The 27448-nt window shown below is 38.2% G+C and overlaps 1 protein-coding gene and 1 long non-coding RNA gene across 5 annotated transcripts in view; one reads left to right on the top strand and one right to left on the bottom strand.

Annotated features, from left to right (window-relative positions):
• LOC119649661 (teneurin-m) overlaps positions 1-27448 on the bottom strand; it is a 229903-nt gene that overhangs the window by 16740 nt on the left and 185715 nt on the right. The gene's annotated exons all lie outside the window — the stretch shown is intronic.
• LOC119649662 lies at positions 412-21548 on the top strand. Its single transcript, XR_005249166.1, has 3 exons — positions 412-666; positions 20987-21162; positions 21225-21548. It is a non-coding gene; the product is annotated as an uncharacterized LOC119649662 (long non-coding RNA).

Below are 27448 nucleotides of genomic sequence, written 5' to 3'. Positions count from 1 at the left end.
ACCTTGAATTGCCAAAGTCGAGACAACGATGCGAATAAGTTTTAATTTGTCTTTGGAATATCAAATAATATAACAAATGATACTAAATTCGCACCAATTGCCAATTATTCCTAATTCCTATGCATAATAAAACGACGTTATGTTGAATGATTACAAACTTCCAAACAACACCTCATATTCAATATTCAAAGTTTCAAATCGAATTATTTTGACCCACGTCTAATATTAATTTAAATCAACAGCGCGACGCACCAAAAAGAAAAACTTTTAATCCGACTTAACGTGGCTAACTTTTGGATTGAATCGATATTAATATCAAGTGACAGCATGTGAACATTTCTCGTGTATAGTTTGTTATGGTCTTTGTTTTTGGTAATTCACAAACAATAAAAAAAATCTTTCGTACGCCTCAGGTATAGTGAGCAGTCTCGTTTGTATTTTAAGCTGGACAAACGCGACACATATCAAAATTTTAGATATTAAGTGTGACATCGGTTGAATAATATAGTATAACCCGAACGAATCGTAATGTTGGTGGACAAGCGTATCATAGGAATTATAAAACAAAATTTTTAACTGAAAAGGAATGACAGGTATATGCTTTGCATGCTTATATTTCAGCAACAGTGAAAATGCCGTAAAATGTTAGATCGACGCTAATAGAAGGTGAGTTTTTTTTTGCTAAACCTGGCAATGGTGAGTGCGTGAGTATCTTACAGATATCGAAAAAAATAATATTCTGAGAGAATATATAATTTTTGGTGTCAGATATCTTACCTAAAGAGTTCATTGATTCCTTTTAAAAGGCGATTATTTTCAGTTTCAAAGAAGGCATTACGCGTTTATCGATTTATGATGACCCCATCTCCATGAATTTCATTCGATTATTATGGGCCACATTAACTCATTCCGTATACATTGTGGCAACACCTAGTGCCAGAAGAATTCGTGCGTTGGATCAAATTCTCTGCTGTGATCCGAAGAGTTAGTTCGAAGTATGACTGGTGTATCAAAACCTTCGTAACTTTCTTGGTGTTCATCAAGGAAGCGTCCTCTCGCCATCCCTTTTTGTTTTTGGTAAGGACTCTCTTACGCGGGATATTCAAAATCCAGCACCGTGCACATTGTTCTCTTTGATGATTTTTCTCATAACAAAGCTGATTCCAAGCAACTTATTTAAAAGCGGAATGATGGTTCCGCGCAGGACGAGCTCCGACTAGATCTAAACAAAATGATTTTTGACGACCGATCCGAATGAAACAGAGGCTATTAGTGTCAGTGATAGCGGCCTGCCTAGAACCGAGTACTCTAAGTACCTCAGTGAACTGCGTTATGAAATAACTTTGCGCATCAGTCGATGCAGTGGCACTCTACAACTGGAGTCCTTTGTAATCGACGCATCAACGATCGTCTTCGATGCGGAATCTACCACAATGTCATCCACCCTGTTGCCTCTATTGCTTTGAGTGCTGGGTGACTATCAAAAACGATGGACGGCATATTGAGATAATGAAAACAAAGATATGGCTTTGAGGCAGTAGCGTAATACGCTATTACCACATCTAAAATGAGGGCATCCGGGATTGATATGAGGTTACATCCATCACACATAAGTAGATTTGTAAAATTTAGGCAGTCAAAGGATATTTTTGAGAGAAAAAGCAATGAACTCGAGGGTTAATATATAGTTCGAGGTAGAAGAGGTAACCTTCACTACTCTCTGTTAATGGGTCTGAGCCGAGAACCAGGTCGTCAAATTTCAGTTGTGTATAATTTTCGAGTTTGGTATATTTTAAACGTGCCCAAAGTAACTGCCTTCGAAATAGGTTCTTCTTCTTTGGATTTAAAATACACTTCAGAGTTAGTCCGGTTACGATTTGTTTTATATTAATGAACTTACATAAATACAATGTTAAAAAATGAGGCGTCAGTTCTCGTCCATAATTAATTAACAGGCAAATAAAAATTCTCACCCAATGCTGGTAAAAGAACCAAAATATATAACGCAAAAACTCATTTTTCTTTGTTAAAGATCCCTCAAGTGCATACAATGCCATACGAACAGAAGGACATAATGTATTAAAACTGCACTAATGGTGTTTATTGTGAATATACTAAAGAATAAGAAAATAGAGAACATTACATCTAAGCCTTGATGCAAGATTTGAGACGATATGAATTTTCCACTGTTTATTTTAATGCTCCCTTAAGCAAGTCGATATTTGGGTGTCCTTTTGAACACAATATGCCTTCGAAAACTGACCATAATTTGGGCTACCAGAAGGAAAATTGCCTGCAGAAATAAAACTGGAAACGTTATTCTCGAGCAAGATTTGAGCTGAGCAAGCCTTATGCGCCGGCGCAGACACCTGTTGAAAAATCCAATGCTGATTTTAGAAAAGGGATTGCCTGAGATATTTGACAATGGCTTCCAAAATACCTGCTAGGTACACTGCTGCCGATGTTGACAACATCATAGCTAACATCTCATCAAATTATCAGTGAGACAGGGTGGTAGCCTCGTTGAAATCTTGGTACTACTTTTAAAGTGGCTTTTGACGATCTCGCATAAATTCTGTCATTCGAAATTGATGCTTATGACACCATCGCAGCTAACATCTCATCAATCCATCACTGAGGAAGAATGATAACCTCGTTGAAGTTTTGGTACTAGTTTTAAAGAATCTTTTGACGATCGTGCATAAACTCTGCCATTCTGCTTATTGAAGCTGGCGGGAGACCTTTTCAAGGGGGCAGGAAAAAAATGATCCCCCATCTCACCACCTGTATTGAAAAGGATCGCGACTACGTTGGAAAAGAACTTATATATGTACAAATGTTACCATGCATTTTTTTAAATAATTTTTTTTTTGAAGCCTACACATTAAATTAATTAAATATTTTCTGGACATGCCTCCCTTGAATTTCACAGAACAAGGAGTGCACATTGTCTTGAAAGCCTTCCTATAGAACACGATAATTTAAAAATATTTGTACAGATTCCAGAGATCGTTAAACTCAGAGTAATTATGCACAATAGAGTTAAGTTTTTCAGAAAAAACTATCATTTCTTGAATTCGCGCTACATAAATAATAATAAAAACAATAGATTACAACTGTGGCACCCATGCATACGTCTGTCTACAGAATCAGATTTAAAGTACATTAACCAAATCAATTCAAACGTGGGTGTACAGATGCGTGGCGAAATTTTGTGTGAAGACGAATAACGAGTGATGAACATTGAGTTCATACGCTAGTCTCATATGATACTTTTCTAACATACACAGGCATCTTCTCCTCTCACTTTACAGACAAATGGCAATTTGGACCACCCCAATTATATTAATGACATGAATTGGGTAGATACAAATTAAGATTCCAAGGCTGAATTTGCCGTTAATACTATTCTCTGTTTTACAAAAATATTATACTCAACAAAAAATTTCGTATCTTGTCATTAGGAAGATGAAGAGAAAAATTACTTCACGGATGCAAAAATTATTGCAATTGCAACTACGTTAGCAAATACAACTGCATTGAAAAATAAACTTGACGTAGCTAGTATGCATTTCTATTCAATCTAATTTTTGTTTGAAGTAAATAGTAAACAAGTCGGGAAACCGAAAGCTAGACGCTTCAGGTACGAAAGGTTTCGTGTATTTCTTTTATAAAGAAATTTGAGTGTGCATTTGCTCCATTAGTATGTAGGACGTAATATATGCAAATATTATGTGAAAATATCCACTTTCAAGTGATATTGACATTCAAAGTCTTGAATTTGCACAGAAGCGACAGCTTCGACTTATTATAACGTTTTTAGTAATAGTGCGATTTTCACCAAATTTGGTAGGATCATGCTCTATGCTGTAGCCTATATTGCTGCTTCGTGATGCTAGGAGGAACTTAAGGGGTGTTCCTGCCAATTACTAAAAATTATAGTAATGTACTATTATTAACTTTATTTGAACAGGTATGGAGGGTATTTGGGAGCCTTGGCACCATACAGTGGCAGCCTCTTGATTTTTTTCAGATTTTTCGGTTTAGTAGTTTCTGAGGATGGATCCGTTAAAGAAATGATCATTTTGGATGCCCCGCACTCCCCACCTTTCCAACAAAATTCGAAACTAAGTTCGGCTTCGAAAAGTACTAACCGAGACCTTTAATTTTATATCCCACATGACTATATTTGATGAAAAAAAAATACACCTTCCTTTTGCATGTATGCAGAGACCTCTATGTATTATATAAACCTGCGTACAATGTTTTACGATGCATTGGCGGAATCTTTCACTTTCCTTAGACCATACACTTTTCAATGCCGTGTATAGCGAAAAGATGATATATCTGTAGATTCCTGGAGTCACTGTACCTGTTTCTCTTACAGTAGAAGTTTACTTAGAGTACTTTTGTGGGCCACTTTATTTTCTAGAATTTCATACCTTGTCGTAGAAATAGAAAAACCAATTCATCTCAACAAATCACTATTAATACTAATTCGAGTTGGGACTCAAAATTGAAAGTCATATAACAAATGCCTATAATAAAGAAGGTGTGATAAACTACGGAAATTTTCTCTAGTATAACACTTTAGTTTGCCTTTGCATATCTTCTTACTCATGCCCTTCAATTTTCTCAATTCTATTTCACCTTTTGCCTTAGCGCATTTCGTGTTTACAAGCCAAAATTAGAAATTCATTCATTTACTTGACGCCAATTCCTACTTTCTTTCGTCCCACTTCCAATTTTCTAGTAGTCACTTTTGTAATGCAATACAACCGACAAATTGTTGTGAATTAAAACACCCAGAAACCATCTACCTGGCCGCCAAATAACCAAGCGGAAAAAAAGAAACTACATAATTTTGTCTAGTTTCCCCATTTCGTTAATTTCTCAACGCTGCTTGCTTGTAAAAGTAGCCCGACACGCAATATTATGTAGTGAAGCGGGCAACCATACGCTTAGGAGGTTTTCTTAAGAACACCGTGTGGAGCATGGTGCCGTCGACGACGTGTTAAGTTTATATTAAAAAAATATTTTTAGAATTTTATAGGTGAACGGTGTGGCCACGACGATAAGAGCGCCTACCTCCAAAAGATACGAAAAAGCATCTTAAAGAAATAAATAAAACTATGAAGAACACTTCAAGCACGTAATTAGAAGCTGTTGGCTTTTTGTGGCTTCTATTCTTGGACCACTTTGGAGTAGCTAAAACATCACATCATTTCACATATAATTTGCTCGCTGACGCTCAATGACTTGCGGTATTGTGTAAGATGGTTATAGCCCAGACGAGTGTTGGTGGTCAGAGTTACCATCAGGATTCGGAAGGCAGGGGTGATTTGATGGTCCCTGGTGCATTCTTTGCATAAGGTGAACATAGGGATACGTAACGTGAAACGATCTATATATTGTGGTGCTAAGGCAGTGGGAATCTTAAGCTAGTAGTTTAAAGTCAAAAGTGGATTCCGACAACCATCGTCCTTCTTCTGGTATGAAGTGGGGACACAATTCATGTTACTTGGTCAAGTGAGTCTTAGTCAAAGAACTCAGATGACTCTCACTTTCTTTAGACACACTTCATCGCTGTGGATAACCAAAAAGGCGATTTATCGTTGAAAATGTCACCATCGACATTTTGCTGATCCCCCACAGTGTCACTTGCATCTGTTTCTCCTAGTGTAAAGGTTTCTTCAGATTACATTTTTGAAGTACCATTATCGATGCCCTGTAGTGTTCAGAGGCACATTGACACAACGTTTGAACAGAATATCTCCGGCCTGCATCACCGCCATCACATCATTTTTTAAAAGTAGCTTCACCGTCAACCTTTCCTATCATTCGATTTTGCGCTCTACTTATCTCTTCATTTAATAATGCCACTTCCTGCAGATCCGTTAATCTAACTACTATTGGAGAGAGGTGTACAATTGCAAACGTTTTGAGCGAGCGAGTATATGAGCGATACCATGACCGTCAGGTTGTGGATAAAATCCGGCTCAATTGGTTACGGTGGGCGGGTCACTTAATCCGTATGGATGAGGATGATCCCGCCCGGAAAGTCTATAAGAGCAATATCTATGGTAGAAAAAGAAGACGAGGCAGACCCTGCCTAAGATGGAGCGATGGCGTAGGTCAGGACGCCAGACAGCTTTTAGGGATATCGAATTGGTGGACCTCGGCGCAAAACCGGGGTGTCTGGAGTTCCTTATTAAGGCAGGCCTAGACCGGATACCGGTTGTTGCGCCGTTGTTGATGATGACTTCTTGCAGATCCCTCATTCTAACTGCTATTGGAGAGAGGTGTACAATTGCAAACCTTTTGTTTTGCAGAAATCTGACAAATTCAATGAAGTGAACTTTCCATCATTCGTAAAAATCATTAAAGGGAATCAAAATCAAATGTGGTAACCCTTTAAAAGAAAATATTTCTACATTTTTATATTGTTTAAAGCTTCTACTCTCTAAGAAAACATTTTAAGTTGAAATTGATGTAATCAAAATGATGTGGTCGATTTCACCTTTACAAGATTTTCATCTATATTTTTAATTTTTCTTCGGGTAACTTTTTAGAGAGAACGAATTTAGAAGCGGATTGAATTCATGTCTTCCAGAAACTGATAGTTGAATCTAAGCTCACAGAAAATAGATCAAGGTTACATTAAGAAAATATATTAGTTTTAATGCCTCTCATTCCATTAATCTGTTCTTACGTAGATAATTGAAAAAATCAATTTAGATTCTTGTTCATGCGAGATAGAATGGACAAAGTGCTGAATGAAAAAATAGCTTGAACAGTTATTTAGATATCCGTAATTTTATGCTTTGTGAAAGAAATGAAACACATGCCCATTAGCTTGAATGTGGTGATCGTCAGGTTTCTAAGTAACATTTCGGAAATATCATGATGTTGTGTCACGTATGTACTAAGAAGATAGGTAATTCCGTTTTCTTGTATCAACTCCAACAGTAATTTCTCGCTCCATGGCGCAAAGTGTGGGGTTCATAACTTCGAAACACCATTTATTGTTTTATATGTGTACATTTATTTTCATTTGAATGACTTGAAATAAGAAAACATATAAATCTGAACCAATGTATATTAGCTTGGGACATTTGTGGGGTAATGCTGTATAGAACCTAACATTTTGAGAATAAATCTAATTATAATTTATTACTGGTTATTTTTGAACAAATTGTTAGTAGGTTGACGGACCTTAGAATTATACTTCTTCCGCTCGGATTATTTCGAAATGGATTAGTCAACAGTTCATTTTTGGGAATATAGATGAATGGATTCTCGTAGGTATGCGAGAGCATGGCTCCCACTTTGATGTAAGCTTATCTTTTCGATTTTACATCGGATGAATAATAAAAGCGAATGTTTCCAATTTAATAAAATATCGAAATGTCGGTATGTGTTACTTGCATCTGAAGTCATATATGTATATGATTTCTATATGAAATCGACCAATTAATCATCCTCCTAGAATAATTGCGGTTTGGAATACTGAAAAATTCACCATAATTCCAAAATGACTCAGTTTTCTTCACGAATGCGAAATCAATGTATTGCCGGTTATTAGAAAAATGAAAAAGAAAATTTATAACAAGTTCAGCTGAATGGTAGTGGAATTATAGTGGTGTACATAGAAAACTGAATAAGGACAAGAATATCCAGTTCAGCATGTGTCAATCATTTCAGTTTTCAATCTATCCCAACTACATATATCCATACTTGGAGATGGTTTTTTCTGCATCAACATGATGATTGCACGATATATCAATAATATGATAAAAAGGGTTGATTTCCGTTCAAACTGCCAGGGATTTCAAAAGCATCAGAGCGCACGAAAGATCTATCAAAATGCAGATAAAATACAAAAGCAGACTTCAGAAGCTCGATTTGCATGCGATAGGTCCTTCAAAACTAATAGAGAACATATGCCCTAGTGATTGAGCTTAATACACTGATGGAACTTATTCTCGCTATATTTAATATGGATGAGAATTGTACCAGTATTTTAGGTAGATTTAGTATTAAATAAATGTCATGACGCAAGCATTACTGGAGCTCCAAGAATCCAACAATTACTAAAAAGTTGCAACGCAAATTTCCTTTTAATAGATTAAATGGATCAAAATCCGTGTTGAAAGGGACAAGGCCTGCTGAAAATAATTGAACTCTTGAAAAATTCCCCAAATATAGCTCACACATATAAATTATGCAAGAAGTGCTCGGCAGAAATAGAAGCTGCAACTCATCTAGAATTGCTTTTCCTCTTAATAATCCTAACAGAAGGTAATTTCAATTTCAAATGGAGTTTCGCACCGCGAAATGGAAAGAACTTTCATACTTCAAAATCCTACTACTCTGCATCACCGAGTGTGCTTGGTAAGTTCTATTTTCGATAGGATGTAGTTTTATCATACTATTGCAGAAAATCCCGAACAATTTGTCTCTAAAACTACCCTGGATGAAATATCAGCGCAGAACATGAACTCAGAGCATGCAATTTTCCGTTATGAGAAACGAGTTAAATTTTTTTTGACGAAAAATTATTGATAATTACAACTTACAGCCAATCGGGAATACCTGCGTAGTAGTAGACCTGATTTTCGAAAATTGCGCTTTTGTCCAATTCCTTTCTACGTTGATTTTTTTTTTTTTTTGGGAAGTCAAAGACAAATAGCTCGCAGGAGACGGAGCGCGAAATGAGTTTTTCCGGACTCACAAAACTCGTTACAATTATAAAAGTACAGTTCAGATCTTCATGAAATTTTTGGCGCAATACCTATAAAAGTCAACACTTTTGAAAAACGCTAAACAAGCAAAAATATTTTGAAAAAGTGCTAGGATGGAAGGACTCCTTAAGATGTGCTTGCACTTAAATTATCAAAAATGTAATAATATGTTACTATTAACTTTATTTTAGCAGATATCGCCATGGAAGATATTTTGAGGCGTAGATACAGCTTCGGTAGCTTCGTGATTTTTGAGGTTCCGTGTTAAACGAAATCTCAAGATACATCCCATCCTGATATTTGCTTAGATAAAGTTAATAATGTTATATTATCATGAAATAATAAAAAAACTTGTTGTTTCTTTTTCGTTGGTGTGGATATTTATTCTTCAAGAACTTGCTAGTACTGATGAAGGGAACAAGTGATTCCCGAAATGTCGGCATTTGCAAAATATAAATCAACACTAGCGAATAGGAAAAATAAGTTTTGATTTTGTTCAAATTGCTTTTTGGTTTTTTTGTTAATTATTTATATATCAGTATGAATTAGTCTAGGCAGACATATGTATATGTATATATTAATAAAGTGTGTCCAATCCAGATGGATATACAGTGCCGATAAAAATGAGAAGACGCCTCCCGCTTTTTTAAGAAATCGTGAAAAAGTAAGACGCATTCGAGAAGCTGTGTATGTATTTGAGATGATCGCACTACATTACATTCTTCTGGGCAATTTAGTAAGTAATAGCATGATTTTGATCAAACTGGAGATATCATGCTTTATACTACAGTCAATATTACTGCAAATTTTTGTGACTCTAGAATAAACTTAGGAGGATTTTCCAGTCAATTTCCCACTTTTCAAAAACATAGTTCTGTGAATCCTCTCCTAACGGACACCTCTATTTACCGGAATCTTCGTAATATCGGAAAATATATGCTGCACGGGCCCAGAGATATATTTTTAACACAACTGTTCGTCTATTTAGCGTTTCCTCGGAAAAGTGGACGAAGACGTCAAAAATCATCAGAAACATTCATTTTGTCACATATTTTTACCTCTTAATAACAGCAGCAGGGGATGCGTTTTTCAAATTTCCTCGGAGGTGCATAATCGTCAGTTGGAATTGCATATAGTAGCAGTAGTTTCTGACAATGAGGCCGTTAAAGAAATTATCACTTTCGACGGTGAAAAAAAATTACACCCTCATTTGGTACGTATGGAGACCCCTTAAACTCAACGGAAAAAGATGTAATTTACTGCATGTGTGGGGGTGCACAGTTCCCACCTAAAAGAAATTTCGTGTTATTCGGTATAGCGGTTTCTGAGAAAAGTGCGTGTGATAGACAGACATGGAACCGATTTGAATTAGACTTTGTTTTACAAATAAAACCTTAAAAATTATCAGACTATGCATACACATTTTTACCCAGGGAGATTGTGGTTCCAATGTACTTCGAGGAAGTGCTTTGTAGGATAGGGCTGATTCATCTGCGTTGTAAGTGCAGCTATTTTCGTATTTTCAGTTTAAGAGGGGCCAAGCATTGTAAGTGCAGCTACCTTCGTATTTTCAGTTTAAGAGGGGCCAAGCATTAATCAACCAATTATTACCAGCTTATCGGTTAGGCTGAGTTTCTTTACCGTCTGCTTCATGAAAAGAAAGAGTTTCAGGGACTATCCATCTATGAAGCTACCTAAAAGTGGCCCCGAAACGATCAACGCTAAACATTTGAGTGAATTTGATGGCATGTTCTTTTAACATCGGGCCTTTAAACATACCAATCACAGGGAGGCAACCATTTACTAGGAAGTGAATACGAAGATTTGAATAAGTAATCGGGCTTCAATATTATCAATAAAACAGCAGAAATCAGAAAAGCAACAAAAAATTAGTAAATAAATAGAAAAAGGTATGTGTGTATCAAGGGATTGCTATCATTTTGCAACGAAGTAACTTGAGAGGCATTATCTGTCTCATATATAAAAAGGGAAATATCAGACAGTGCAGCAATTATAGAGGTATCACGTTGCTGAGTACCATCTATAAGATATTCTTCTCTATCTTGCTAGGCCAGATAGCCGCATACGCCCAGAACAACATTAGCCCGTACCAAAGAGGCTTCACTGCAGGCAAATCAGCAACAGATCAGATCTTCCCTCTGCGACAAGCGATGGAAAAACTGTTGGAATATGTACATCCGTTGTACCATCTTATCATCGACTTTAAAGCTGCTTATGATAGCATAGCCAGGGTAAAACTGTACACGGCCATGAGAGAATTCGGTATCCGGACGAAATTGATAACACTGACTAGGCCGACCCTGACCAATTGTGCGAAGCCAGATAAAAGCAGCAGGATCACTCTCAAGACCATTCGACATTAACAACGGTCTACGACAAGGGGATGCCCTATCATGCGTCCTCTTTAACCTGGCCCTCGAGAAAGTGATCCTTGATGCTGAGGTAAATGCAAGAGGTACGATTCTCTTTAAGTCCACCAACTACTGGCCTATGCTGACGATATCGACATCACGGGAAGAACCACCCGAGACGTACAAACTGCCTTCATCCAGATCGAGCAGGCGGCGCGAGATCTTGGGCTGCACATCAATGAAGGCAAGACAAAATATATGGTGGCAACGTCAGCACCTAAGACGAATCTACCAACAACATCAAACCGCACTGGTCAAACACGAAGAAGAATAAGGATAGGAGAATACAACTTTGAGACCGTTGACAATTTCTCCTATCTAGGGTCGAAAATCACAACCGATAACAGCTACGATGATGAAATCCGCACACGGTTGTTGTCAGCCAACAGAGCCTATTTCAGCTTACAAACACTGTTCCGCTCGAAACGTCTCACCATAGGGTCAAAGCTCTTACTGTACAAGACTATGATCTTGCCAGTCCTCATGTATTCCTTGGAAACTTGGGTTCTTAGCGAGAAAAATTGCGAACTCTTGGCCGCGTTCGAGAGAAGAATCCTCCGAAGAATTTTTGGCCCCCTGCATGACGATGGACGATTCCGTAGCCTACACAATGACGAAATCTACGAGCGATACCATGACCGTCCGGTTGTGGACAAAATCCGGCTCAATAGGTTACGGTGGGCGGGTCACTTAATCCGTATGGATGAGGATGATCCCACCTGGAAAGTCTATAAGGGTAATATCTATGATAGAAAAAGAAGACGAGGCAGACCCTGCCTAAGATGGAGCGATGGCGTAGGTCAGGACGCCAGACAGCTTTTAGGGATATCGAATTGGTGGACCTCGGCGCAAAACGGGGATGTTTGGAGTTCCTTATTAAGACAGGCCTAGACCGGATACCGGTTGTTGCGCCGTTGATGATGATGATGATGAACTTGAGTTTGCATTTAACACATGGCGTGATCCTAATTCGTCTAGATTTCTTTTGCATTTATAAGGATCCTGCATTTATTAACCAGACTCTAGAACAAATTTGAAGGAAAAGGCATATGGTTAAGGAAAACGTGCATTTAAAGAGAATTCGCATTCCAATGCACTCGGTGGCAACAACTTATTAAATAAAAAGTGATTCTGCATTTTTACAATAACGCTAATTGCGCAGATTTCACACAAGACTCCTGACTGATCAGTTATATATGAAAAATCAAAAAAAATTTCCATTCGTGCGGAAAAATGTCCATTCGAATTACCTATTCGACGGTAACAAGAGTACAAATATGCATAAGGGAAGGAAATGTACTCAGTAGTGGCTACCTGTTACCTGTCTAACTAGGAACCGATGGATGAACATCTTAAATCAGCAAAACACTAATTTCGGATTGTTCATAATCTCTTTGCATAGATGTGCAATGAATTCCCCTACCCAGTGTACATGAATTACAAACTGGAAAAACGTTGAATAGGCAATACGTTGATTTCTATCCGCATCGTATATATGCACCAACTATCCCTGCTGGTCTCTGTTAAAAAAGAAAAACCGAAAATAGAGAAAAAGGGACTAAACCCGGGACCGAATCGAATCGAAACCAGGATATTATCGTAGGAGGTCGCCTCCGAAATTGAGCCTGCTATAAATTTTACTTTTTTTTTCGTTTTTCGTTCTGTTCTTTTTCCCTTTTTTCCTCTCTGTTTTCCCTTCATTCAAAGTAATGAGTTGTATATATATAGAAAACAGTTGCGCCTATATATACATACTTGGTAGACTGTTGTGGCCTGGAAAATTTGAGGGTTGTTTTATAATGTTTGGCATTTCAAGGCTACGGGTTCGGGGTTGTAGTTGTGTTAGTAGTAGTGAGTGCTAGCAGTCTTCTATAGTCTGAAGAACTGATAAAAGAATTCTCGAGATTTTTCAGAGAACTCATTCTTACACGGTCATGAAGAAAATTGTATGTATGTACTTCATTGAACGGTTGATTGATTGCCAGTGGCCCTAGCACTGATGCGAATCTTTTAATGCTGTGTGTCCCTCCTTGGATTACTTTTGGAAAAAAGATTTGAGTTGATTAGTAGAACGTCAGAAACGCGGCTATGTACCTTTCATACTAAAGATAATTGTAATGAGATAAAAAAAATTAATACAATGTTGCATCCTCACAATTCCACATTTGCGATGGTTAAGGTAAGATTAAGGACGTCTAGCAAAAGCGGAAAATGGCGTAAAACCGTTCAGGTTGTATTAACGTTGAAATTAAAAGACTATCATTGGAATGTTACACTACACCCTCATTCTGTCCCCATAAAAATTGAGCGAAATGATAAATAATTGATGGTGAAAAAGCTAGTAAACAAGCTACAAGGAACCGAAAGGCAACTGTGTTACAAATGCCATTTTGCAAACCTCCTACAAACGCTCTAAAACTTAAAATTCAAACCAAGCCAACTCTAAAGGATAAACCTCGGTATCCACTAAAATCCGTACAAATAAATGGAAGTGCACACAAAGTGGAAAGGGTAAAAGCATTAAATGGGCCATCGGTTTCTGTTACATCGATAGTAGAGGGTAGATTAGGAGATTGAGCAGCGAACATTCGAATGAATCACAAAATCAAACTATTATTTGTGTAGCTGTTAAAAAGTCAATCAACTTCTTTCAATATATAGAGCGGAAATATTGAACGTTATTGCTTTTGTGCGATGCTTATACGAAGAAGTGGCTGCCTTTCCTGGTTTCCTGGTTTAAAAAGTTATTAGGTGTACAAATAAGTTTTCGCGGTTTGTCAAAAGATTGCCCCACCAGAAGGTTATGGAGAAATTGTCAGATGTAAAACGTAATATCCCAAGTTTCGTCATCCGGCAACACCATAACCTTAAAGTACTAGTGATTCCGTATCAGCATCACGTAATTTTTTTCGTGCAAAAATGTCAAGTTTTGTGCCGAATAAGCATCATTTGCGGGAACTTTTGATTTACTTCTTTAATTTGAAAAAATCTGCAGCTGAGGCGCATCGATTGCTTCTAGAAGCATATGGTGAAGCTGCTTTAAGTGAGAGAAGTTGTCAAGAATGGTTTCAAAAGATTAAGAACGGTGAGTTTTACGTGAAGGACAAAGAACGCAGTGGAAGGCCGAAAGTGTACGAAGACATGGAATTAGAAGTACTATTGGAGGAAGATTCGTCCCAAACGCAAAAAGAACTTGCACTTACATTACAAGTGACTCAACAAGCAATTTAACATCGTTTAAAATCGTTAGGAATGATTCAAAAACAAGGAAATTGGGTTCCATATGAACTAAAGCCGAGAGACGTTGAACGCCGATTATGCATGAGTGAAATGCTGCTTGCCAGGAATAAAAAAAAGAGTTTTTTGCATCGTATAGTCACTGGTGACGAAAAATGGATTCACTACGATAATCCAAAGAAGAGAAAGTCATGGGTTAAGCCCGGCGAACCATCAACATCGACAGCTAAGCCGAATATTCATGGAAAAAAACTTATGCTGTGTATTTGGTGGGATCAGCTTGGTGTCGTGTATTATGAATTGCTGAAACCAAGCGAAACCATTACTGGAGCTCTCTACCGAACACAATTGATGAGATTGAGTCGGGCACTTAAGGAAAAACGCGCCCATTACTACTCCAGACACGACAAAATTATTCTTTTACATGATAATGCTCGTCCACATGTTGCGGCGCCGGTAAAAACATACTTGGAAACACTCAACTGGGAAGTTTTACCCCACCCGCCGTATTCACCAGACTTAGCCCCTTCCGATTATCACCTGTTCCGGTCGATGGCACATGGTCTGTCTGAGCAGCGCTTCACATCATATGAAGACACCAAAAATTGGGTAGATTTGTGGATAGCGTCAAAAGATGAAGAGTTTTTTCGACGGGGTATCCGAATGTTGCCAGAAAGATGGGGAAAAGTAGTGGCAAATGATGGAAAATACTTTAAATAAAACGTAATGTACTATTCCTTCACAATAAATTCCTAATTTTTTATAAAAAACCGCGGAAACTTATTTGTACACCTAATAGTTTATTGAATTTAGTACATTCAACATAAATACACGTAAATTTGTGGGGAACCGCGGTATTCCTATTGGTATTTTTATTTATGATTGCAAGTGATGTTGGCAATGCATGGATGTAAGGTCCTTGTACCGACATTTTATACATGGTGAAATAAGCTAAGTCTGATGATGCAGTTGTTGAGTGGTAGGGCCAATGGGTGTAGTTTTTATTGCATGTATGTTATATCAACGGTAATGCTTTGTTTTAATATATAAAATTGCATTTTCTTAAGCTCTAGCATTCAGACGAAACATGATTGGAGCCGGAATGCCCGTGTAAAGGACGATTGTTTTTATCAACCTTCCTCCAGTCTTTGTGAAACCATTCAATGAGAACATGTTGGGCTATATAAACAATAGACGGAACATGAGTCTGTAAGGCACTTGTGAAAATTATAGATTCCATGAAAGAAACGTTACAAGAAGTTTCACTAGCAAAGGAGCATTGAATAATGTCTCCAACTTTCGAGAGGTTCAGCTGACAAACTTTTTCGTTCGAAATGAAAAACAGGATTTTTTGGTCACTTCATAACTCTTCTGTTATTGAAGCATTCCTGAGTGAAAAACTTTATTAATCACCTAACTTGGTTGCGTGGTATGCCGTACCTAATTCAATCAATAACTTCATAGTGCGAAAGTATGTGCTATACTCGTCGATACTTACACTGCATATCAATAAATTCTTGTTAGGAAGTTAAAAAATCATAAATGTGCGTTGATTAAAAGAGTGGGATTGTTTCTCACACTTGATTTTCACCAGCTAGAAAAAACCTAATTAAGATTAATGATAGCATTTGCTCCAGGTTCGAAAAAGCATATTCGCCTAGATGCGAAATTCAATTATTGTTAGCAACTCGGAAGTCAATTTCAGATCTTAAAAATTTCATGCAATTGTTCATTTTAAGGGAGTTAAATGAATCTAAATGCAGGTGTCGCAGATGTACATCCCTAAACCAAGTAAGTTGACCCATTATAGAGAATTTTTTGTTGCTATTAGCTTGACACAAACCATAATAATAGTCATCTCCGCAATAGTCCTATTCGGACGTGGGGCTTAAAGCATGAACTTCACTTCGAGACCTTAACGGTACCCTAGAAGACAATCTGGTCAGTATTGCCCTCGGGGTAATAACCTGATCTATTTCAGGTACTTCATCTCAGTTGAGTCCACTGATATATGGATTGCTGGTTACGGTACAAAGCCCTGTGCCTCTAAAGATATTTTGAAAACTTAGTCCTCTAACAACCAAGCAATTCGAACCGGATTAAGCCAATAGGCTTTCAAACCGCTATTCGAATTGTCGATATCCGATTATAAAGCACCTTCGCGAATGTGGTGTAACTATTTAGAAAATTGGCTGATGGTTAAAAATAATTGTTTGACCGAACATCACTACATCGAACTATCTACAGATTGAATGAAAGGGAGGGTGGTCTCTCAGACAGGCAGTTCGGATTCCGAACGGCAAGATCTACTGTGAATGCTATCAGCACGGTGACGTAAATTGCGGAAAAAGCAATGAAGGCCAATAAATCTTGCGCGGTAGTTACTCTCGACGTGAAGAATGCCTTTAATACGGCAAAGTGAAGCAAAATAATTGCGGCTTTAGCCAAATTGGGCGCTTCTAAATATCTGGTGCACATAGTTATGGAATTTCTCCGGGAGAGGATATTGTGTTACGATTCAGACGATGGACCGAAGACGTATACAACAACCTGCGGAGTTCCACAAGGATCAGTCCTCGGTCCTCTCCTGTGGATAATAATGTATGACAGAATTTTAAAGTTGCAACTATCCAAAGGGGTGACAATCATTGGCTTCGCAGACGATATCGGAGTAACTATCGTCGCACAAGACATTGATGAGATCGAGGTATTCACAAACGAGGCAATTTTTGAAATCAGGTCTTGGCTAGCGGAAGCTGGTCTGATACTCTCGGAGCATAAAACCGAGGCAGTTTTGATTACAAAGCGAAGGAAGTAGACGTCGATAAAGATCAGGATTGGAGAATACATAATACAGTCGTAGCCATCGCTTAAGTACCTAGGAGTCATGGTTGACCAAAGACTGAAATTCAAGTCTCATCTTGAAAATTTAGCAACCAAGGCTTCCAGAGTGGCTACATTGTTGGCAAGAATGTTGCCAAATATAGGTGGTCCTAGGCAAAGTCGTCGGCTCCTGATCTCGAGTGTTGTTAGCTCCATCTTGCTTTACGCAGCTCCAGTGTGGGTATCGTCTTTGACGGTGGAAGCAAACAGAAGAAAAATCGCAGCCACATACCGATTGAGCGCATTACGTACGTCATGCGCCTACCGTACAACTTCAGATGAAGCAGCTTGTGTGATAGCCGGCATAATCCCCATCGACATTTTGGCGAACGAAGGCCGACGCCTCTATGACCCATCATATGCAATCGGTGAGTACTATACTAATCGTCGGCAATTGGCACGAAGTGATTCTATTTTGAAATGGCAAAATAGGTGGGATGATTCACCTAAAGGACGCTGGACACACAGGATTATTCCAGATGTCTCTAAATGGATCAAACGAAGGCACGGTGAGGTTAGTTACAACCTAACTCAATTCCTAAGCGGACACGGAGGGTACCGCGCTTACCTCTATTGCTTCGGGCGTGACTACTCCCCGTATTGCCCGACATGCGTGATAATTCCGGAAAATGCGGAGCATGTTGTTTTTAACTGCCCGCGGTTCGCTGCACACAGACCGCAGGCGGAAATTGACGCCGAGGCACGGTTGACACCCGAAAATATCGTGGACCACATGGTAGCCTCTGAAACATCTTGGAGAACGGTGGAAAAATCATTGACGGCAGGATGTGGTTTTAGTGAGTAAAAGTCTAACATAACCGTATGGCAGGAGCCAGCGGTAGGTTTTGAACCTTGCCACCTTCCAACGTATAAAAAAAAAAGATTGAATGAAAGCAGCAGGTGTCGAAATATGCATGTAAGTACCAAATTGTTGAGAAGTGATTGAAACTTTTTATAAACTAATAAAAGACAGGACCTAGGATGGCCTTTAGCCAATATTGTGCACCAACAATTATAAATATGAGAGACGGAAGTGTAACTTTTGTATGTCGCACAATTCCCTTCAATGCGATAAAAGCATATTTTGGTCGTAAGGCGCAGTAATTGCATTCGTAAAGGACAACATTTATCAATTATAACTTTGTTATTAATGATATGATTTCATCCATCTTTCTAACGAAATATCTTAGATTTGTTTATATATCACACGGTTTCCGTTAGCGGATGTGATGCTACCAGCTGCAAACGGAATGCATTTGCACCAAAATCATTCCTAATGTGTTCATCGGTGGAACAATTGTTTCCTGAACTCTGGTTCTTCATTAGAGGATGGGCACGCATCATTTTGTTGAGTTTCTGTTTTGAACATATGATCAGTCACCGTTGGACAGGATAAACTTTGCAGTATGGTTGTTTGACAAAAAAATTTGATATTTCTAATGGCATTTAGATTTCTGTCCTTGTCCTTATGGGAAGCGTATTCCCAGTTTTTTTTGTAGCAGCATTAGCCAAAGCTACTGGCATTCTATTTGCTGGTTTCGGCTACTCAGACTTGTTTCAGCGTGTTGAATATATACCAAATGATTTTCAAATTCGTAAATGATTTTTGAGATGATCAAATGGCTGTCTAACTTCTTAAGATCAGCTATGCTGTAGATGGTGATGTGCGTATTCTCTAATCAATCGTCATTCGCGCAGGTGATCTTAGGATCGCATACACTTTAGCCTAGAAGTATAGATCTAGACGAATTAGTTCATGGCTAACCTTACACGATTAGTATTTCATCAGTCTGGCATAAGTCAATCCATCGAAAATGGAGTAAATAAATGACAAGACTGTTTTGTCGTCTTTTTGCTGGATGTATTTCAAGATCCGAACCATTGGGAAGTCATGTTTCGATTAACAATACAATGATAACTACACTATATTTACTTTATCATCAGTCCAGCCAGGCTGACAGATTTTATTTAAAAATTTACATTTTCATCAGTTTAACACTCATTGCCATGAAAATACCCTCGACGATCAGTTTGCCAAGATTTTGTCATTGACGCCAGACTGATGAAATACTGATCGTCTAAGGCTAGCCTATGAGTTATTCTCATTGTAGTGTTCTGAATATACCATCTGATCAAATTTGGCCGAAACTGTTCCACAAACCTCGATAAAGTGACGGAAATTGTTCTCAAAAATTGTCGTATTAGCATTAGAAAGATAACACAGACCCCCAACATCTCTTGCGAATCGAATCGACACATTCAGGTTTATGTTTGGAGCATGGAGTGCATCACGATTACACAAGAGAATGACCAAAAACCTGAATTATTTGCAAAAAAAATCTCGAAAAGAGGTCGCAAATGAGATCCTTGTCAATGTATTAATAGTGGCTAGATATGGGTTTACGAATATGACGTCGAAAATGCTCAACAATCTAGCGAATGACACGCTAAAAATGAGTCGAAACCGAAAAAATCAGCCGGAGGATAATTTTTTTAATAATCGTCTGGTTAGAACCATGTGCATAGTTCGTGTGGTTACAATAATTATGCAAAAACAACACCTCGCCGCCCACTTTTTGGCATGCATCTTCTAACGTATATAGATTGATTGCTTGGCGTAGCCTTTGCGAAGGAACCCGCTGTGTTTCACTCTGCAATATCGACGGTGGACAAAACTAAACATAAGATAGAACCCTTGTTTGTTGCTAACGTTTTAAAAGCTAAATGTGAAGACATCCACTCAAAAACAAATAAATTAAGCACTATTTCAGTGGTTTAAGCTTCAGCGTAACCGGGGAAAGCTCGTAGATGGACCCCTGCTTCAAGAAAAAGATAACTTTTTTGCTGAAGAGTTGAATATTCCTAACTTTAATTGCTCAATGAGTTGAATAAACCGTTTTAAAGCAAGGACAACGTCGTCTTCAGTAAGATTTTCGTAGAATTTTTAGCCTAATTTACACGCGCAATTTAGTGATGAAGAAGTATTCAGGAGATGAAAGTTATCAAAAGAAAGAATAACTACGATGGTGACAGCCAACATGAGTGGTACAATTAAAAAAAGGCTTCTCATAATCGGGAAATCTCTAGGTGTCTTAAAAAGGTACGGCACTTACCAGTGGGTTATGAAAGTAAACGCAAAGCCTGGATGACGTACGATGGTACGTGCTTGGGATCGCAAATTAAGGGAAAAGAAAATCTTGCTTTTGGTAGATAACTGTCCTGCACATCCCCATATTGCTGACCTTAGAAGCGTAACCCTGGTGTTTCTGCCTCCTAACGCAACTGCAGTATTACAACCCCTGTATCAAAATTCTTAAGAACCTGGATACCGTGGACGAGTTGCACGTCAAAATCCTTTCATTTTGCCGATTAATAGAAAAAAACCTCTTTGCTTTTGCTAGTAATAATAATCGTTGGCGCAACAATCCATATTTGATCAGGGTCTTGAAGTGTGTTAGAGCACTTCATTCAAGACCTTAACGGTACACTACAGTACATTGTAGGAGGCAATGTGGTCAGCATTGCGCTCACCCAAGATTATTACCCTGATTTGACTCAGGTACTCATTTACAGCTGAGTCAACTGGTATCCGACGTCAAATCACGACACAAATTTCACTGCCACCAGTGAGATTTGAACCGCGACCTTCCGTACGTACGTAAATGATACTAAAAGATGTTTTGTTTTCAGACGAACGTAAATTGTGCATTTTCGGCATAAAGGGGCGAAAAACAGTATGGAGGTGATCAGAGACAGCATTTCAAAAAGAAAACTTACTTTTAACGGTGGAACCTGGTGGTGGTGGAGTAATAGTTTGGAGGTTTATGTCGGTTAATGGGGTTGGTAACCTTATGTCGGTTAACGGGGTTGGTAACCTTATGTTTATTGAGTCAAAACTGGATAAACTAGCTTCCTTTAATATTTTAAGGAATAATTTGGGAGCAAACTGGACGAAATCTCGGCTTTGTTAAGGATTATTATTTTCAGCATGATATTGATCTCAAGATCTCTAGACCTTAATCCCACTGAACATTTATGGGACTCACCTGAGAGAAGGATTCGTCAATACAATATAACTAGCAAAGAAATGTTGAGAATTTCTCCCAGAGAAGAGTGGGGGAGAACTTCATCTGAGGAGACAGCAAAGCTTACCAATTTAATGCCTAACTACTTACAACAAGTTATTAAGAACAAGACAATATATTTGTAATTACCGGTAATTTTAAAACTATTATTAAATATATAAACAGACTTTTTCCGCCCTATGCTATGCTTGCTATGTTTGTTGTAAAATTTAACGATTTCTCAAAAACTGTTATGAATTCAACGAAATCTGGAAATATTTTATTTGGTGTTGGTTTTTTAACAGTAGGATTTTGTTGAAAGCGAGTGTACGCAGACTTTTTCTGCTAAGTTTATGTATGCGGAATGGTCAATTTTCAATTAAAGTTTTCTATAAATATTATTAATTGTTTTTATTTTCATAGAAATTACCTATTCTGCACTATATTAAATAAAGACAAGCTTAATTTATGTGGTCACTTTGTGCGTCGTCCAGCTAGTGTGGCCAAATTTCGCCGGTACGTTCTATTCGGATATTGAAATTTTACTCAGAACCGCCCTAAATTTCGTTCAGATCCGTAGAATTTTGCAGTAGCGTACCTTTCGTACTGGAAAGCTTAGTGAAAATCGTATTATTATTAACAAAGTTATGGTGGATCAATTTGTCTCTTTCCCGTTAAATGACTACTCCCTAAGAGATTAAGCGTCAGCATCGAGAAGATCTTCGAGCTAATAATAAACGGAACCATCGTGTACCTAGATGTTGTCACAACAACACCTTACATACCTGAAGTGCCAAGCTTTCGGTTCCCGAATTGTTCAATATGTTCTTGTTCGATGTTACAACCGATTAGCGCTGTTTTGAACGAAATTCTCTCTTAAAAATACATCAAAATACAAAAGTAGGACGCTTGCGTAACAAAGGCTTCTACTACCACGCTATTATCTACCGATAAGTTGGGTGGATGACGTAGGTCACAACTGGGATACGGAGTGACAAGCAGCAAATCATTTGCCTTTCATCAATCAGCATCCTTTCGTAACTAGCCTAGGAAGAAGTGACTTTTATTCCAACATATTTATCCGCGCATTAATTCCCAGCAATATCAGCCAAGTTGATATGAACTTTTTGCTTCCCTTTTTAGCAGTGAAATAGTCCTACACATAAGGCGCCTATAATGATAACGCATTCAGCTTCGAATTGTACTTAAGGGGGTCATCCCGTGTGTCGGGTTGGAGAAATCGATTTTTTTTTACATGAATTGTATCTATATATAGTGGAGAATATGTGGGCAAAGGGATTTTCCGATATTCCCAGTCATTCAGAAATTACTAGTGTTAAACAGATAAGAAGTTTGCAGCCGCGGCTAGAGTACTCGATGAGAAAGAGCATCGTATCTTTTTTTACCTGTTAGTTTTCTACCTGAGCCTTATAAATTCGAACAAAGGTATAAATATAAAAAAATGGGGAACCAATCAATTGTCTAAACTTATTTTCTGTTTGGAATAAAAAGGATAATTCAGTCTAGAGTGAGCACTGAAAGGCTTTCAAACTGTACTCAGTTATATTTTGCTGTAAGTATTGTGCTGTTTGCGTGTTCAGTGATTTTTTTAAATGGATCGTACGAAGGGAGATCGCTTTAACGTTCAACGTCATCCTCGCATTAAAAAACGAGTATTTCATGGGAATCGATACTTATCAGAGAAGAAAAAGGACTTCGCATCAACATCAGCAAAGAAACTTTTAGCAAGCATGAACATGGATGTTCCAATTGCGACAAGTTTTGTATATTGTATATTGGATTTTGCTGGAGTTTTCTCGGGTATTTCTGCAAATAATAAAATCTACGTAGTAGTACAAAAGGAATGCGTAGGACATGTCGAGAAAAGAATGGGAACGCGGTTTAGAAATGCAAAGAAGAATCACAAAGGCATTGGTGGAAAAGGGGCTGGAAAACTTACACAACTACATTTTTTGGGCTAGCTATTCGTCGACACGCAAATTCGATAGAAGAAGCGAGAAATTTGGGCAACTTTCTTCCATACATGTTCTACAGACAAAAATCCTCAGTGTCAAAATTGTCCAGCAGTCGAGGACAGTTGGTGCAAATGTCGCAAAGCGGAAGCTAAAGGAGAACTGGATAGTTTCCACCGCGAGAAGGCACCTTTGACTGAAGAAGTTCAAACAGTCATCAAACCAATCTACGAAGATTTGTCACCAGATGATCTCGTGAACAGATGTTAAGGAGCAGAGACCCAGAATAACAATGAGTCGTTAAATCCATTGATCTGGACTTTCGCTCCTAAACACCTTAATTCTGGGGCCAAGGTCGTAGAAATAGCCACTTTTCTGGCCGTAATTATTTTCAATGAAGGATTCAATGCCATTCTCAAAATCCTAGTGACAATGAGATGTCAAGTTGGTCACATATGTCAGGTTTATGTCGACCGCTGTAATGAAGCGCGAATTTAGCGGTCCGAACGACGATCGACTGACCTCGCTAAAAGAACCAGAATTGAAACCAGAGAGCAACAATCGGCCTTACAAGACTTTTTTGAAGAAACAGAGGGTGCTCTTTATGGACCCGGTATAGCAGATTAATGGTGAGTTAAAATTTTACTGTTGATAATCACATTTAAATTTTCAAATACGCTTTTCTCGAAACTGCATCTTGAAAATCGGCTGCCACCATAGCTCAAAATCTATCCAACCAAATTCTTTGAAATTTTCACGACTTCTTTAATACATATTTCTACGGTCCGAAAACTAGGATAATTGCAATCGAGCGGGTCGTTTTTAAGGTTTTGTGTAAAACAAAACCATATTAAAATCGATTCAATGTCTGTCTGTCTGTTTGTCACACGCATTTTTCTCCAAAACGGCTAAACCGATCCGAACGAAATTTGGGAGACAGATGGGAACTATGAAATCCCACGCATACAAAGAGTGGCATAAATTTAATAATAATAATAATAATAATCGTTGGCGCAACAATCCATATTGGATCTAGGCCTTGAAGTGTGTTAGAGCACTTCATTCAAGACCGTAACGGTACACTACAGTACACTGTAGGAGACAATGTGGTCAGAATTGCGCTCGCCCGAGATTATTACCCTGATTTGACTCAGGTACTCATTCACAGCTGAGTCGACTGGTATCCGACGTCAAAACACGATACAAATTCCACTGCCACCAGTGAGATTTGAACCGCGACCTTCATAAATTTAAATAAATTTAGGTGGAGTTTAAAGGAAGGCTTCCCATACATGCAAAGGGGGATTCAAAAAATTTTTTCACCGCATATAGTTTTGTAGGGTATCAAATGAAAGGTCTCGATTTGCACTTTCCGCAACTGATATTAGTTTTGGCATAAATAGCAAAGTTCGTGAGTAAGGAGTCAAAATGTACGCACTTGAAGTGAGACAGGACTCATTTTCGGAAACTACCCAACCTAAAAATCCGAGAAAAATTAGGGTGGTGCGCCTAGATGAAATCTAGGCCTCAAAATATGTCCCATTCCGATATCTGGTCAAATAAACTTACTAATAGTATATTACTACTTTTTAGAAATTTACTGAAAAACCCCCCTTAAATTGATCCTAGGACTTCCGAATTTTGTACCAGCATAGGGGACAATATTTCGTATATATGTGCTAAATTTCATGGAAATCAGGCAGTTAACGCCAAAGTTATAGCAGTTCAAACTTAGTAATTTCGCGCGAATTTACTGCTTCCAAAGCCATGCAAATCAGATGCTGACGTCATAATTACCCGGAATATTGGCATTCGCGTGGAATATTAAATTCGCATTTATGAAGAATTTATTTATCTGCAGCCGTTTTTAAGGTTTTGTGTAAAACAATTATGTGAAATCTAATCTTCGAGAGATGTCCCATTCCGGTATCTGCTCAAATAAATTTACTAATAGTATATTATCAACTTTTAGAAATTGACTAAAAAACTCCCCTTAAGTTCATACTAGGTTTACCAAATTTTGCAATGGCATAGAGGACAGTCTCGTGCATACACATGCCAAGTTCCATGAAAATCCAACTATTAGTGTCAAAGTTATAGAAGTTAAAACTTATCAATTTCGTGCTAATTAACAGCATCCTAAGCCATACAAGTAAGATGCTGACGTCATAATTAACGAGAATAATTGAAATTCAAGTGAAATATTAAAATTCCATTCAAGAAGAATCTAATTCTCCCCAGCCAGTTTTTTATATTTGATGTAGGTTACATTCTTGGCATTAAATCCGGAGTGTAAAGCGCATAAGGTTGACTATTATCAATACAGGGGTTTCCATCAAAGTAGAGGGCAATGCAATTTGTAGCTATGTGACACAGAGCTATCGTCCACTCTTCGCTCCGCACATCCTTTTCTTTTTCTTCAGCCTTTGTCCCGCTCACAAGCGGGGTCGGCTCGTCGTGACCGTTATCGTCATTTTATTTTATCAAATGCCTGATCAGGATGTAATCGGGAGGCCTTGAAATCTCCATCCAGCGTATCAAGCCACCGTTGTTTCGGACGGCTTTTTGGTTGCTTACCATTAACTTCGATGTTCAGACAATATTGGTAAGTGAATTCTCGTTAGCGTGAATTATGTGACCACACCATCGAAAACACCTCTCTGGTAGCTTTTCCACGATCGGTGCAAACCCATATTGATCACGGATATTCTCATTTCAGACGTGATCAAAACGTGCCACGCCACCAGTGCAATGGAACATCTTCGTCCCCATTACCTCAAGACGCCGTACATTGTACTTTATAGTCGGCCAACACTCAGAACTATAGAGAACGGCAGACGGACGACATCGCAGTAAATTTTAGATTTGGGACATGGGCTGATACGTCGATCTAAAGGACACCAGTTGTGGAATGTCACTTCATCCAGGTTGCGTTGATGCGTGAAGCAGTTTTATTACGCAGTTCTCCATTGGCTGATAGCATTAACTCGAGATATTTATATCGCTCAGTTCTGGCAATAGGAGTTACCTGCCCCTCAAGATATTTATATCGCTCAGTTCTGGCAATGGCAGTAACCTGTCCAGAACTGTGCGATTTAAATATCTCGGGTCAATGCTATAAGCCAATGAAGAACTACGTTATGCTCCTCACATAGGGAAACACAAAACTTTTTATTCCTGAAGCGTCAAGCTTCCGGTTTCACGACTTGTTTTTTTTATTCATAAAAAAAGACATAAAAAACACTAAAATCCAAAAGCCCACCAAAAATTTACCTTTTAATATTTTCTAATTATCCTAATTTGCGGACCGTGGAATATTGTCCACATTAAAATGCCGTTTAGTTTTTTTTCCTCGGATGAACACAGCGTCCTCCAGCGTGGCAGCAGAAAAACACCTTTATTTGGAGATGGGTGCATAAATTGACACGTATTCCAAAAACTAGCTACGATATCAAGCTGAAAAATTTATCACATATACTAGAGATATCAATAAATATATGGTCACGTTTCTATCCTTATCCAGTCCTCCAAAATAATTTTTCAAAAAAAGGCAAAGAAAACGGCCTACACACGGGATGACCCCCCTTAACCGTTTAACGTCCGGGAAAACTGAGGCTTGAAAACCATTGCGGCTTCTGGCACCCGTCCATATTTCCCACCCATGCCAAGCCTTTTGTAATATTTTTTAAATTTTCTTTTGATTTCTGAGAGAGTGATTTGTGACGGATGAGGAATCTTATTACTGCTCTCGTTCACCATTACTTCATAAACTTCTATTATTTCCGCTTTTTGAGTCTCATCTGAACTGGCATGAGTAGAAGTTAAAGCAAAAAGCCCAACTAAGTTACCGTCTGTGTTCTAACGTTCTAGTTGATGGGAAACAGGTCACCGAATTTGCGCTTGTCGCTAAAAAGATGCAATTTTTCATGCAATTATTCGAGATTGTGCAGACAATCCACTTTTGACTGGCGAGTGAGCGGAGGGGATCAAACTTAATCAAAAGGACGCTTTTCACGCTCTGCATGGAAAATTCACTTTAGTGTCGGTTAATTGCTGTGGCGTATTAGATTTATTCAGTATAATTACGCTGCCATAATGGCCCAAATTGCATTTTA

Source organism: Hermetia illucens, chromosome 2, assembly GCF_905115235.1.
Source record: "Hermetia illucens chromosome 2, iHerIll2.2.curated.20191125, whole genome shotgun sequence".
Lineage (NCBI taxonomy): Eukaryota > Metazoa > Arthropoda > Insecta > Diptera > Stratiomyidae > Hermetia > Hermetia illucens.
The sequence above is the reverse complement of the archived record's forward strand: the minus strand, read 5'-3'. Positions and strand labels throughout refer to the sequence as shown.